This window comes from Ranitomeya imitator, chromosome 3, assembly GCF_032444005.1.
Source record: "Ranitomeya imitator isolate aRanImi1 chromosome 3, aRanImi1.pri, whole genome shotgun sequence".
Taxonomy (NCBI): domain Eukaryota; kingdom Metazoa; phylum Chordata; class Amphibia; order Anura; family Dendrobatidae; genus Ranitomeya; species Ranitomeya imitator.
In genome coordinates, this window is record NC_091284.1 from 13,719,405 (window position 1) to 13,733,229 (window position 13,825).

The following is a 13,825-nucleotide window of genomic DNA, read 5'->3' on the forward strand; positions in this document are numbered from 1 at the left end:
GAGAACTTGGACCCCATAAGTTGTTGTCCAATTTGTCCCGAGTACGCTGATACCCCATATGTTGGGGTAAACCCCTGTTTGGGCGCACGGGAGAGCTCGGAAGGGAAGTAGCACTGTTTTACTTTTTCAACACAGAATTGGCTGGAATTGAGATCGGACGCCATGTCGCGTTTGGAGAGCCCCTGATGTGCCTAAACAATGGAAACTCCCCAATTCTACCTGAAACCCTAATCCAAACACACCCCTAATCCAAACCCTAATCCCAACCGTAAATGTAATCCAAACCCTAACTTTAGCCCCAACCCTAACCCTAACTTTAGCCCGAACCCTAACCCTAACTTTAGCCCCAACCCTAGCCCTAACCCTAACAGGAAAATGGAAATAAATACATTTTTTTTTTATTTTATTATTTTTCCCTAACTAAGGGGGTGATGAAGGGGGGTTTGATTTACTTTTATAGCGTTTTTTTATAGCGGATTTTTATGTTTGGCAGCTGTCACACACTAAAAGACGCTTTTTATAGCAAAAAAGTTTTTGCGTCTCCACATTTTGAGACCTATAATTTTTCCATATTTTGGTCCACAGAGTCATGTGAGGTCTTGTTTTTTGCGGGACAAGTTGACGTTTTTATTGGTAACATTTTCTGACATGTGACTGTTTTTGATCTCTTTTTATTCCGAGTTTTGTGAAGCAGAATGACCAAAAACCAGCTATTCATGAATTTCTTTTGGGGGAGGCGTTTATACCGTTCCGCATTTGGTAAAAGTGATAAAGCAGTTTTATTCTTCGGGTCAGTACGATTACAGCGATACCTCATTTAAATAATTTTTTTATGTTTTGGCGCTTTTATACGATAAAAACTATTTTATAGAAAAAATAATTATTTTGGCACCGCTTTATTCTCAGGACTATAACTTTTTTATTTTTTGCTGATGATGCTGTATGGCGGCTCATTTTTTGCGGGACAAGATGACATTTTCAGCGGTACCATGATTATTTATATCCGTCTTTTTGATTGCGTGTTATTCCACTTTTTGTTCGGCGGTATGATAAAAAAGCGTTGCTTTTTGCCTCGGTTTTTTTTTCTTTCTTACGGTGTTTACTGAAGGGGTTAACTAGCAGGACAGTTTTATAGGTTGGGTCGTTACGGACGCGGCGATACTAAATATGTGTACTTTTATTGTTTTGTTTTTTTTATTTAGATAAAGAAATGTATTTATGGGAATAATTTTATTTATTTTTTCTTTATTTCGGAATTTTTTTTTCTATTTTTTTTTACACATGTGGAAATTTTTTTTTAAACTTTTTTACTTTGTCCCAGGGGGACATCACAGATCGCTGATCTGACAGTTTGCACAGCACTCTGTCAGATCACCGATCTGTCTCAGAGTACTGCAGGCTTCACAGTGCCTGCTCTGAGCAGGCACTTGGTAAGCCACCTCCCTCCCTGCAGGACCCGGATGCTGCGGCCATTTTGGATCCAGGCCTTGCTGCAGGGTGGAAGGTAGGAGACCCTCGCAGCAACGCGATCACATCGCGTTGCTGCGGGGGTCTCAGGGATAGGCAGCTGATACCCGGCCGCGATCGGCCGCGCTCCCCCCGTGAGCACGGCCGATCGCATATGACGTACTATCCCGTCACTGGGAATTAAGTCCCAGGGCACCTTGACGGGATAGTACGTCATATGGGATTAAGGGGTTAATAATGTGGAACATCATTTTTAAGTAGTTTTCCTTTCATTAAAATCACCTGGAAAACTAATTATCACATGTGTTTTAAGATTGATTTCAGTGATCCATTGAGACCTGAGACACAAAACCATCCACGAGTTTATTTGAAAAACAATTACATCTTTCTGAGACTTAAATCCAATTTGCATAATAATTTGGAACACGGTGTATGTGTGTGTGTCACTGACATGTACAATAAATATTTATATATATATTTATTTAATCAACCTAATGACCCATCAATAATATGTGCTGCTAAGCAACATGAAAGTCCGTCCGTATCACTTATTGCTCCCATAAGCAGTGAAACAGGAAAAGCACAAAAATCCTCTTACATAAATAAAATCATTTTTTATATGACAAATTTAAAATATAAACTTCATTACAAAATTCAGTCTAAGCCGAAATACCTCAGATGTGAGGGACTGACAAGCTACTAATCTCACAAAACATAGAGTTTACGCAGTAAATTCAGTATGTATTATTAAATACCTAGGATAATTAGTAAAATGTTTCCACACCTCTCTATCAGCGTTGTGTCAAACCACAGTCAATGCATATAAAGGGTTATATATAATGCTCTAGCCAGTTCAAATGGAAATCCTAATACCGCAACATTAAATGCCACAAATTCCCATTTTGCCCTCCTAACCATCAGAGGTAAACTGTCTAATGTTGCCAGAATTGAAAGATAAATAACAACTGCTGTACTTACAATATGTGAGAAGAGTGCCCAGTCCCTCTACCCCGACGCGCTTTTCGTCCACACTTCTTCAGGGGGCCCTGAAGTTCTGTTTCACTGCTTATGGGAGGAATAAGTGATACGGACGGACTTTCTTTTATATATATATATATATATATATATATATATATATATATATGTGTGTGTGTGTGTATTCTATGTGCATATATATCTATGATATTCTAACCTGTCAGTGTTATTTTACTGTACCCGCATATGAAATGCCGGCTTTTCATCTATCTACCGACTCCAAGACTTTACACGTGCTGCGCCGATTCTTTGGAATGCACTACCCAGGTTAATACGATTAATCCCCAATCCCCACAGTTTTAAGCGTACCCTAAAAACTAATTTGTTCAGACTGGCCTACCGCCTCAATGCATTAACCTAACGATCCCTGTGTGACCTATCATAAAACTTAAACCATAATCAGGTTCCTCACATCATGTTCTCATTCACTTTATGCAGTTATTAGCCCTCTGTGTCTGTACTGCTACATACTAAGGCTGATAACTGGTTCATGCAGCTTTACATGAACACCTGAGCCTTACACTATGGCCGGTCCGAATAACTAAAGCAATTGTTACCATCCACCTCTTGTGTCTCCCCTATTTCTATAGATTGTAGCCAAATGCAGGAATATTTCTTGGTGCTTCACCATAGGAAACAACATGAATAATATGTAGAGAACAATGAATGGTGCCCTGACCACAACCTACAGATATAACCGTCGTTTATTCCAGCGTACATGTCTGGAGGAGCGGTGGGGGGAGTGCGGCATCTCCGGACACGGACGCTGGAATAAAGGACGGTGATAACTGCAGCTCGTGGTCAGGACCACCATTCATTGTTCTCTGCATATTATTCACATAAAACACAAGACTTCTTCTTTCCGTTGCAATGTTACACACAGACAGCACAGACCGTACACTAATGTCATCCCTGTCGTGTTTTCCACAGACTTGTTTGGCCCCTGTCATCTGTGCTGACAAAAAGAAACAGACATGTGAACAGCCCCATAGATAATAAAGGGAACGTGTTCTATCTGTGAGAAAAATACGTGTAACACAGAGGTGAGAACGAGGCCTAGAGAGAAGATTCTCCGTCTCCTCAATAATAAGTGAAACCAACAAAGTGGAGAAGTGATGGATACGGCCGGATATTCCGCATCGTCGGCCCCAACCAAAGAGCGGATCGCAGATACATTAATACTGTAGATCGTTTTCACAGCCGGTAATCTACTGATCAGGTGGAAGCGATCCACACACCACCCCGTACACACAGCACATAGAGAGCACAGATGGACGTACCTGAGGAATAAATGGCCGTCAGCCCGAGGATCCTGAGAGCCATCGCCGTGTCGTCTTCCCAAAGATTCACTATTAGAGACGACAGATCACAGCCGGGAACAGATCTACCTCAGGTTCTACTTTCTGGAATTGATGTGATCCCTGAAAACGATCCATATAGATGTTATAGTTTTGCTGATAAATTACTGAGTCAGACTGCTGGTGTCATCCTTCTAATATGGCTCCAGGTGTAATTAGCTTCTCATCATATGCCTGCAGGCGTCCTCCACACCCTGAATACCTTTAGGACACAGGTCTGAAACTGCATTCCTCAAGGGCCGCAAACAGGTCATGTTTTCAGGATTTCCTTGTACTGCACAGGTGATAATTTAATCGCCTACACAAATAATGATTACAGCACCTTGTGCAATACAAGGAAATCTTGGAAACACGCATGGTTTGCGGCCCTCGAGGAATGCAGTTTGACACCCCTGCTTTAGGGTATGTGTACACGCTGTGTAATGGTGTGTGGATTCCACCTGCACTTTTACACCTGCGGATTCCTATACAGGAGCAGATGTAAACCGCTGCGGGACCCGCACAAAGAATTGACATGCTGTGGAATAAACTGCACACTCATTAGTCGGAGGTAGTTTGTGCTCATGTCCAGTGATCAGGATTTTTCCCACTTCAGCAGAAATAACTTCTGATTCTTCTTTCAGGCGACGTTCCCATGATCAGAACTTGGTGAATTTCCAATGTTGCAGATTTTTTTGGACCATTTCTGCACGTATGATGTAAAGAAGGCAACTTGTGTTTTATTCATTGCAGTTTTTTGTGCATTTTTCTTTACATGCCTTTATATCGCGTTTTTGTTTTTTATATGGTTTTTATCTTTTTTTTTTCTTGAAATAAAGCTTTGCTTTTGATGCCTCCTGGTATTTGGCTTTGACAAAGCTTTATTGATACGGTCATGTGCGGATTACTTGTGTTTTTACCTGTGAATTTTCCATATTTAATGCAAATCTATGGGAAAAATCCGCACATAAAACTCAGCGTATCCACAAGAGAAGGTGACGAGCTGCGGATGTGAAGGGTCAGAATATGCTGAATAAACCCGGAGGACAGAAGATTTCTATGACTCCATCCACTTTACTGGACTGTGAGACGCTGCGATTGTGATACAGAGAAAATACACAATGTGGGAACAAAGTCCAAAAGACAAAGAAACCATGAACAGCCCCCCACTGAGCCCCCGTTACCATTATCTCAGGCATATGGGGGTCCCTATAGTATAAGAACCACCATCATCCACAGCGGAGATGACCCCACAGTGTACACGGATGGCGGATTCAGATTTCTCCATCACATGACACAAGTGTCGCTACTTGTCAGTCGCTGTAATGAGACAGAACCAGAGAGATCCAGGATCTATTCATGTAATGATCGCTGGATTATTATTCATCAGACGTAGTATTACAGATTCTCCTGTCTGTGCCTACTTGCGGTGATCTGCTTGGTAACACTGGTCATCACTATGCGCAGGCGTACGGCGGGTCTGACCTGGGCGTTACACTAGTTCTGGACGCTGAGCCGACGCCTGAGACCTGAACACGCTGCTCCATATTATGTAAGATGTTATGGGGCTAATTAATGTGAACGAATTAATAAGTGTAAACACATCATGTATATGCAGCTGTATAATAAAAGGATCCTGAGCTCATTTGGCTCTCACCCCTGATGAAGCGCCACAATCGGTGATACGTGTGGTGACTCTTATTGCTGAGATGGGATTGATCCATTTTTGGCCGCACTCGATCACTCTCATCTGATTACTTCCTGCACAGTAGATCCTCTGGTGCAATGTTCTGTATATTCTTATATTTGTTATATGCAGACTGCATCAGACCGTCATTCTTACAGGAGACCTGTGGCTCATCAGGATCATGGTCTGGGTTTCGCCTCTTTGTGGATTCATGAAGTTGTTCTTCCTAAAATATCTTGGTTATATTTCTCCCAATTGGTAGGACATCAATATCTGATCAGTCAGGGTTCGTCACCCGTCACCCATGCTGATCTGCTGTTCTCCATGTTCAGAAATGCTCAATTACGGAGTGGCTCCATCTTCTGATAGTGTCCGTGGCCGGGTGCTGCACATCGGCCTCCTATTGATCTGAATACCAATAACAGCGGATTTGCGGGGGGTGGGGTGCCGGATCCCAAGTGATCAGACAGTGATGACCTATGATAAGGACCAATCAGTGATCGAGCAGTAGACGACCTCTTTAATACCGACGTGTCTTACCCCAGTCTGAATGAGGCGTGCAGGAATGAGGCATCGAAATCAGTAATAGATGTCAGTCACTTAATGAATAATGGACATCTAGTCACTGGTGTGCAGGTAGGAATGTTACCGCAATCTAGAATAATTCTTCTGTAGATACACCACAACATTAAGTAAATTTGTCACACAGGAGTGGCCACATCCCCCCACAGCTCCACAGATAACAGAGGAGCTGGAAATGAATGGAGACAAAAGCCGCAGAATATATGTATTTATGTTACGACATCATATTGCGCCATTTGAAGGTGATTTAGACCACAATATAAACACCATTGTGAATCGGGAAACAGACTGCGCCATATTACCCTGCAGTCAGTTTGTTGCTCTTTTTCTTAGACCACAACTATGTAATGTTTATTCCCTTTGTTACTATGTATAATGTGCTGTTGTTCATATACTTATTCATCCCCACATTCTCCTCTATCAGTGTGGGACCCGTTTTCTGCAGCATGGGACCCGCACTGTGACTGGTTGCATTACAGAAGGTCGCGATCTCCATTCTGGACAATGGGACAAACATCAAAGTCCTGGTAGGATTACACCGCGGCGAGTTCTGCTCCACAAAGTGCGGTCCGACTCGTCACAGTGCACAACAGAAGCAGAGAGCCGGTGTTCATTGTGCGGTAAAAGTGACCTGCTCCTGTGATTTTACAGGTCAGTGCAGTTACTGCAATTGCAAACCTGTATAGTTTATTATTATTTTTTTACTTTAGGCAGTCAAAAAGTTCTGATTTTTTTTTAAATGTGTCTGTGTCACCATTTTCTAAGACCTGTATCATTCTTTTGGTGGAGCTATGAGGACTTATTTTGTGTGATGAGCTGACTTTATTATTGAAGTACATATGATTTGGTCACTTCTTATTCCATGTTAGATGCGGCAACTTTTGGTGTTTCAATGTTTTTGTTTACGGTGTTTACCGTATGGGCTAAACATCTTTATTCTTTGATAGATCAAACTTTTATGCGCAATATATATATTTATATGTGTGTGAAATATCTTTATTTTTTTATTTTACCCAATATGCTTTATCACAGAAGCTATTAAGGAGCATTATTCCACAGAGCTGCTCTTTCACAACACTGGAGAATAAGTGTATAGCCCCCTGTCAAGGATCACAGCTAGGGGGTCCTCACTTAACCCACCCGCTGTTATCTTGGAGCAAACAGCTCTCTGCTGCCCCCTATTGTCCAGACAATTACGCAATTGATCAACGATGAATGGAGGAGGCCACAGGCTGTTTCTAGGCCGGTTATCGGGAAACGAACAGTGATAATATGGAACATACACCTCTGATTCAAGCGCCTGGAATATATGTATGTACCCCAGATACGGTCACTGGCACACCACAATAACCTCAGACAGATCATTAGCGGCCACCACCAGTTGTTTTTCATATTCAAGCCGACGGGATGTCTGGTAGGTAGCGTATGGTTTTGAGGCGCAGTTTACAGAAAAACAAGGAACAAGGAAGATAGCTATTACATTTTATATTTAATCTAAACAATAGGCAGTGTTTATAAAATATACAAAAGATTATGCAAAGGAACAAAATAATACATCATATACAATTACATGAAATAAAAGGATAAAACATAAGAAACTTACTATGCCGATCACAGAGATGGCTGAGCTAGCAGATGGAAGCTATCCAATTGAAAATGTCTGGTTAAGGCCGGCGTCACACACAGCGTATGAAAATACGGTCCGTATATTACGGCCGTAATACGCTGAAAAGTCCCAAAAATAGTGGTCCGTAGCTCCTCCGTAGGCAGGGTGTTTCAGCGTTTTTTGCGCATGGCATCCTCCGTATGCAATCCGTATGGCATCCGTACTGCGTGTTTTTATCGCAGGCTTGCAAAACCGACATACGGCTATACAAGGGATCCATGTGTAAAAAAAAACAAACATATATACTGTATATATATATATATATATATATATATATATATATATATATATATATATAAATATAAATATATGTCAGTAGACACATATATGTATATACATTAATATTTCATCCAGCGCGATCTAGCAGAAAGCCGGTAATTCAATTACCGGCTTTTGCTTTCTCCTTCCTAAACCCGACATGATATGAGACCTGGTTACATACAGTAAACCATCTCATATCACCATATTTTTTGCATATTCCTCGGCCTTTTATCATCAATGTGTCCATTGTAGTGGGTGAAATGTCATCTTGTCCATTATCGCTCTCTAGCAATGGCCGTTTCCTTCTGTGTCAGAGTATGTGCGGCCGGTCATGGTGCTCGGCTCCACCTGAGTTATATCTGATTTTTGTAACTTTTACAATGTCTGATTTTCTTGGCTACACAAAGGACGGTGCTGGACCAGAAGCTGCAGAAAAGTCACTTCTACGTCTGCATTTTCACAATCTTTGGAGAGTCCAGTAGCCGCCACCAGCGCCGATCATATTCACAGGTCACACAGCCAGTTGTGTCATCCATTGCTGATCTTGTGCCGCCTTCTACCACTTCATGGTCGTTACTGTCTTTATTTCCACTACATGTGATGACAGTCCGGTATTGCTGAGTCCCTGTGATGGTTCTGCTTCCTGTAACCGAGGTTTTCACAAACTCTCCTCCTCTTCGTAGTCCTGGTTTGTACAATACATGAACTGGATGTTAAGAATATTTTTCTCCCTCCATTTGAGGAGTTTCCTGGGTGATAAGATTTGGTGTGAATGTGGCCTCTGGAGCTGCCGGCCGGTCATCTGCTCTGCAGTCACCGTCTACCCCTGCTCATTCTCAGCCCTAACAAAGCTTCTCCTCTGTCCTCTCCTGCTTCTAAGCTGTAACATAATGCAGTAATATCTAACGATCATAAATTATTTGGTAAATATGGACCCCGCACTTTTACACCACAACAGATCTGAATTCAAGATTTTCAAACTGACACTATAATAATTTAATTTTTTTTAAATATGATCCCATCACGATCCCAGCTTGTATTTTGGCACAGATGTGGCCAGGACCAGAGCAGGCACATGTGCAGTTTTTGAAATTTTTAAATTAAACGTTTTTTTTTTTCAGAAATGCGTTTTAAAATTTTGCGTTTGCATAGGTAAAAATATTAACAAAGATACTCTTGTGACGTATCTGGTGAAAGCCTGTACAGTTCTGAGTAGAATGGTGTTTATTTTTATATTTATTTCATTCACAGGTACGTCTGAACTATCCCCCGCCCTGGAATAGCCACTGCACCCCTGACTCCCATGTACTTCTCTCCCTCTTTTCTAAGTGGTACGTCGCTTCTTTTTCCCTGACTTTAATCCCTTTACCCCCAAGGGTGGTTTGCACGGTAATGACCAGGCCAATTTTTACAATTCTGACCACTGTCCCTTTATGAGGTTATAACTCTGGAACGCTTCAACGGATTCCAGTGATTCTGACATTGTTTTCTCGTGACATATTGTACTTCATGATAGTGGTAACATTTCTTTGATATTACCTGCGTTTATTTGTGAAAAAAAAGGAAATTTGGCGAAAATTTCGCAATTTTCCAACTTTGAATTTTGATGCAATTAAATCACAGAGATATGTCACACAAAATACCTAACAAGTAACATTTCCCACATGTCTACTTTACATCAGCACAATTTTGGAACCAAATTTTTTTTTTGTTAGGGAGTTATAAGGGTTAAAAGTTGACCAGCAATTTCTCATTTTTACAACACCATTTTTTTTTAGGGACCACATCTCATTTGAAGTCACTTTGAGGGGTCTATATGATAGAAAATACCCAAGTGTGACACCATTCTAAAAACTACACCCCTCAAGGTGCTCAAAACCACATTCAAGAAGTTTATTAACCCTTCAGGTATTTCACAGGAATTTTTGTAATGTTTAAATAAAAATGAACATTTAACTTTTTTCACAAAAAATTTAATTCAGCTCCAATTTGTTTTATTTTACCAAGGGTGTTATGAAAGGTAATTCCGTACCACAATGGACATAGAGGTCAGCGCACATACAGTGACCTGGCAATAACCCAAAAAACAAGAACGAGCTCTGAGACGTGGGAACTCTGTTGACCGCAATCCCTAATCCTCTCCAACCACACTAGAGGCAGCCGTCGATTGCGCCTAACGTTCCCTATGCAACTCGGCACGGTCTGAGAAACTAGCTAGCCTGAAGATAGAAAATAAGCCTACCTTGCCTCAGAGAAATACCCCAAAGGAAAAGGCAGCCCCCACATATAATGACTGTGAGTTAAGATGAAAAGACAAACGTAGAGATGAAATAGATTTAGCAAAGTGAGGCCCAACTTTCTGAACAGAGCGAGGATAGGAAAGGTAACTTTGCGGTCAACACAAAACCCTACAAAAACCACGCAAAGGGGGCAAAAAGACCCTCCGTACCGAACTAACGGCACGGAGGTACACCCTCTGCGTCCCAGAGCTTCCAGCAAGCAGTAAAAAACAAATTGACAAGCTGGACAGAAAAAAACAGCAAACAAATAGCAAAGAGGAACTTAGCTATGCAGAGCAGCAGGCCACAGGAACGATCCAGGAGGAAACAAGTCCAATACTAGAACATTGACTGGAGGCCAGGATCAAAGCACTAGGTGGAGTTAAATAGAGCAGCACCTAACGACTACACCACTACACCTGAGGAAGGAAACTCAGAAGCCGCAGTACCACTTTCCTCCACCAACGGAAGCTCACAGAGAGAACCAGCCGAAGTACCACTTGTGACCACAGGAGGGAGCTCTGCCACAGAATTCACAACACAAGGGTAACAGGAGAAAATGGACCCCAAAAGTTGTTGTACAATTTGTCCTGAGTACGCTGATACTCCATATGTGGGGGTAAACCACTGTTTGGGCGTATGGGAGAGCTCGGAAGAGAAGGAGTGCCGTTTGACTTTTCAATGCAAAATTGACAGGAATTGAGATGGGACGCCATGTTGCATTTGGAGAGCCCCTGATGTGCCTAAACATTAAAACCCCCCACAAGTAACACCATTTTGGAAAGTAGACCCCCTAAGGAACTTATCTAGAGGTGTGGTGAGCACTTTGACCCACCAAGTGCTTCACAGAAGGTTATAATGCAGAGCCGTAAAAATAAAACAAAAATATTTTCCCACAAAAATTATTTTTTAGCCCCCAGTCTTGTATTTTCCCAAGGGTGAGAAGAAATTGGACCCCAAAAGTTGTTGTCCAATTTGTCCTGAGTACGCTGATACCCCATATGTGGGGGGGAACCACCTTTGGGCGCATGGCAGAGCTCGGAAGGGAAGGAGCATCATTTGGCAAGCGGACTTAGATGGAATGGTCTGCAGGTGTCACATTGCGTTTGCAGAGCCCCTAATGTAGCTAAACAGTAGAAACCCCCACAAGTGACACCATTTTGGAAAGTAGACCCCCTAAGGAAGTTATCAAGATGTGTTGTGAGAACTTTGAACCCCCAAGTGTTTCACTACAGTTTATAATGCAGAGCCGTGAAAATAAAAAATCTTTTTCTTTCCCACAAAAATTATTTTTTAGCTCCCAGTTTTGTATTTTCCCAAGGGTAACAGGAGAAATTGGACCCCAAAAGTTGTTGTCCAATGTGTCCTGAGTACGCTGATACTCCATATGTGGGGGGAACCCCTGTTTGTGCGCACGGGAGAGCTCGGAAGGGAAGGAGCACTGTTTTACTTTTTCAACGCAGAATTGGCTGGAATTGAGATCGGACGCCATGTAGTGTTTGGAGAGCCCCTGATGTGTCTAAACAGTGGAAACCCCCCAATTATAACTGAAACCCTAATCCAAACACACCCCTAACCCTAATCCCAACGGTAACCCTAACCACACCTCTAACTCAGACACACCCCTAACCCTAGTCCCAACCCTATTCCCAACCGTAAATGTAATCAAAACCCTAACCCTAACTTTAGCCCCAACCCTAACCCTAGCCCTAACCCTAGCCCTAACCCTAATGGGAAAATGGAAATAAATACATTTTTTAAATTTTTTAATTTTTCCCTAACTAAGGGGGGTTTGATTTACTTTTTATAGTTGGTTTTTTAGTGGATTTTTATGATTGGCAGCCGTCACACACTAAAAGACGCTTTTTATTGCAAAAAATATTTTTTGCGTTACCACATTTTGAGAGCCATAATCTTTCCATATTTGAGTCTACAGAGTCATGTGAGGTCTTGTTTTTTGCGGGATGAGTTGACGTTTTTGTTGGTAACATTTTCGGGCACGTGACATTTTTTGATCGCTTTTTATTCTGATTTTTTGTGAGGCAGAATGACCAAAAACCAGTTATTCATGAATTTCTTTTGGGGGAGGCGTTTATACCGTTCCGCGTTTGGTAAAATTGATAAAGCAGTTTTATTCTTCGGGTCAGTACGATTACAGCGATACCTCATTTATATCTTTTTTTATGTTTTGGAGCTTTTATGCGATAAAAACTATTTTATAGAAAAAATAATTATTTTTGCATCGCTTTATTCTGAGGACTATAACTTTTTATTTTTTCGCTGATGACGCTGTATGGCGGCTCATTTTTTGCGGGACAAGATGACACTTTCAGCGGTACCATGGTTATTTATATCCATCTTTCTGATCGCGTGTTATTCCACTTTTTGTTTGGCGGTATGAGAATAAAGCATTGTTTTTTGCCTCGTTTTTTTTTTTATGGTGTTCACTGAAGGGGTTAACTAGTGGGACAGTTTTATAGGTGAGGTCGTTATGGACGCGGCGTTACTAAATATGTGTACTTTTATTGTTTTTTTTTAAATTTAGATAAAGAAATGTATTTATAGGAACAATATTTTATTATTTTGGAATTTTTTTTTATTTTTTTTTACACATTGGAATATTTTTTTTTTTACACTATAACATTGCCCCGGGGGGGGAAAGGGGGGGGGGACATCATGTTATAGTGTAAGATCGCTGATCTGACACTTTGCTGTGCACGGTGTCAGATCAGCGATCTGACGTGCACGTTTTCTATGCTTCCCGGCGCCTGCTCTGAGCAGGCGCAGTGAAGCCACCTCCCTGGCCATCTTGGTTCCGGGCCTGCAAGGAGGAGGAGAAGGTAAGAGACCCTCGCAGCAACGCGATCACATCGCGTTGCTGCGGGGGTCTCAGGGAAGCCCGCAGGGAGCCCCCTCCCTGCGTGATGCTTCCCTATACCGCTGGCACACCGCGATCATGTTTGATCGTGGTGTGTCGGGGGTTAATGTGCTGGGGGCGGTCCGTGACCGCTCCTGGCACATAGTGCCGGATGTCAGCTGCGATAGTCAGCTGACACCCGGCCGCGATCGGCCGCGCTCCCCAAGTGAGCGCGGCCGATCGCTATGACGTACCATTCCGATCGGTGGTCATACGGGCCCACCCCACCTCGACGGGATAGTACGTCCAATGTCAGAAAGGGGTTAATTCCTGTATCATTTAGTACATTTTTCTGACTGCATATTGACATGTCTGTGCTCCTCACAACTAGCCCCATCTTTTGATCTTATCCTGCCTCTGTCTTCATCTTTGGTATTCAAATGTTGTATTAACTGCAATCTGCTAATTGTCTCCTGCTGTGTACTTTCCTCCACCTCCTTCCTCCCCTCCCTCTCTCACCTGGCTTCATTTTTGGACATTTGAATGGTATAAGTTGCATGGAGCGGGTCAGATTTGACTTTAGTCAGTTGTGACATAATTTCAAGTGACATATTTTAAGTGTATCATCTGAAATATACCAGAAATCGGCCAGAC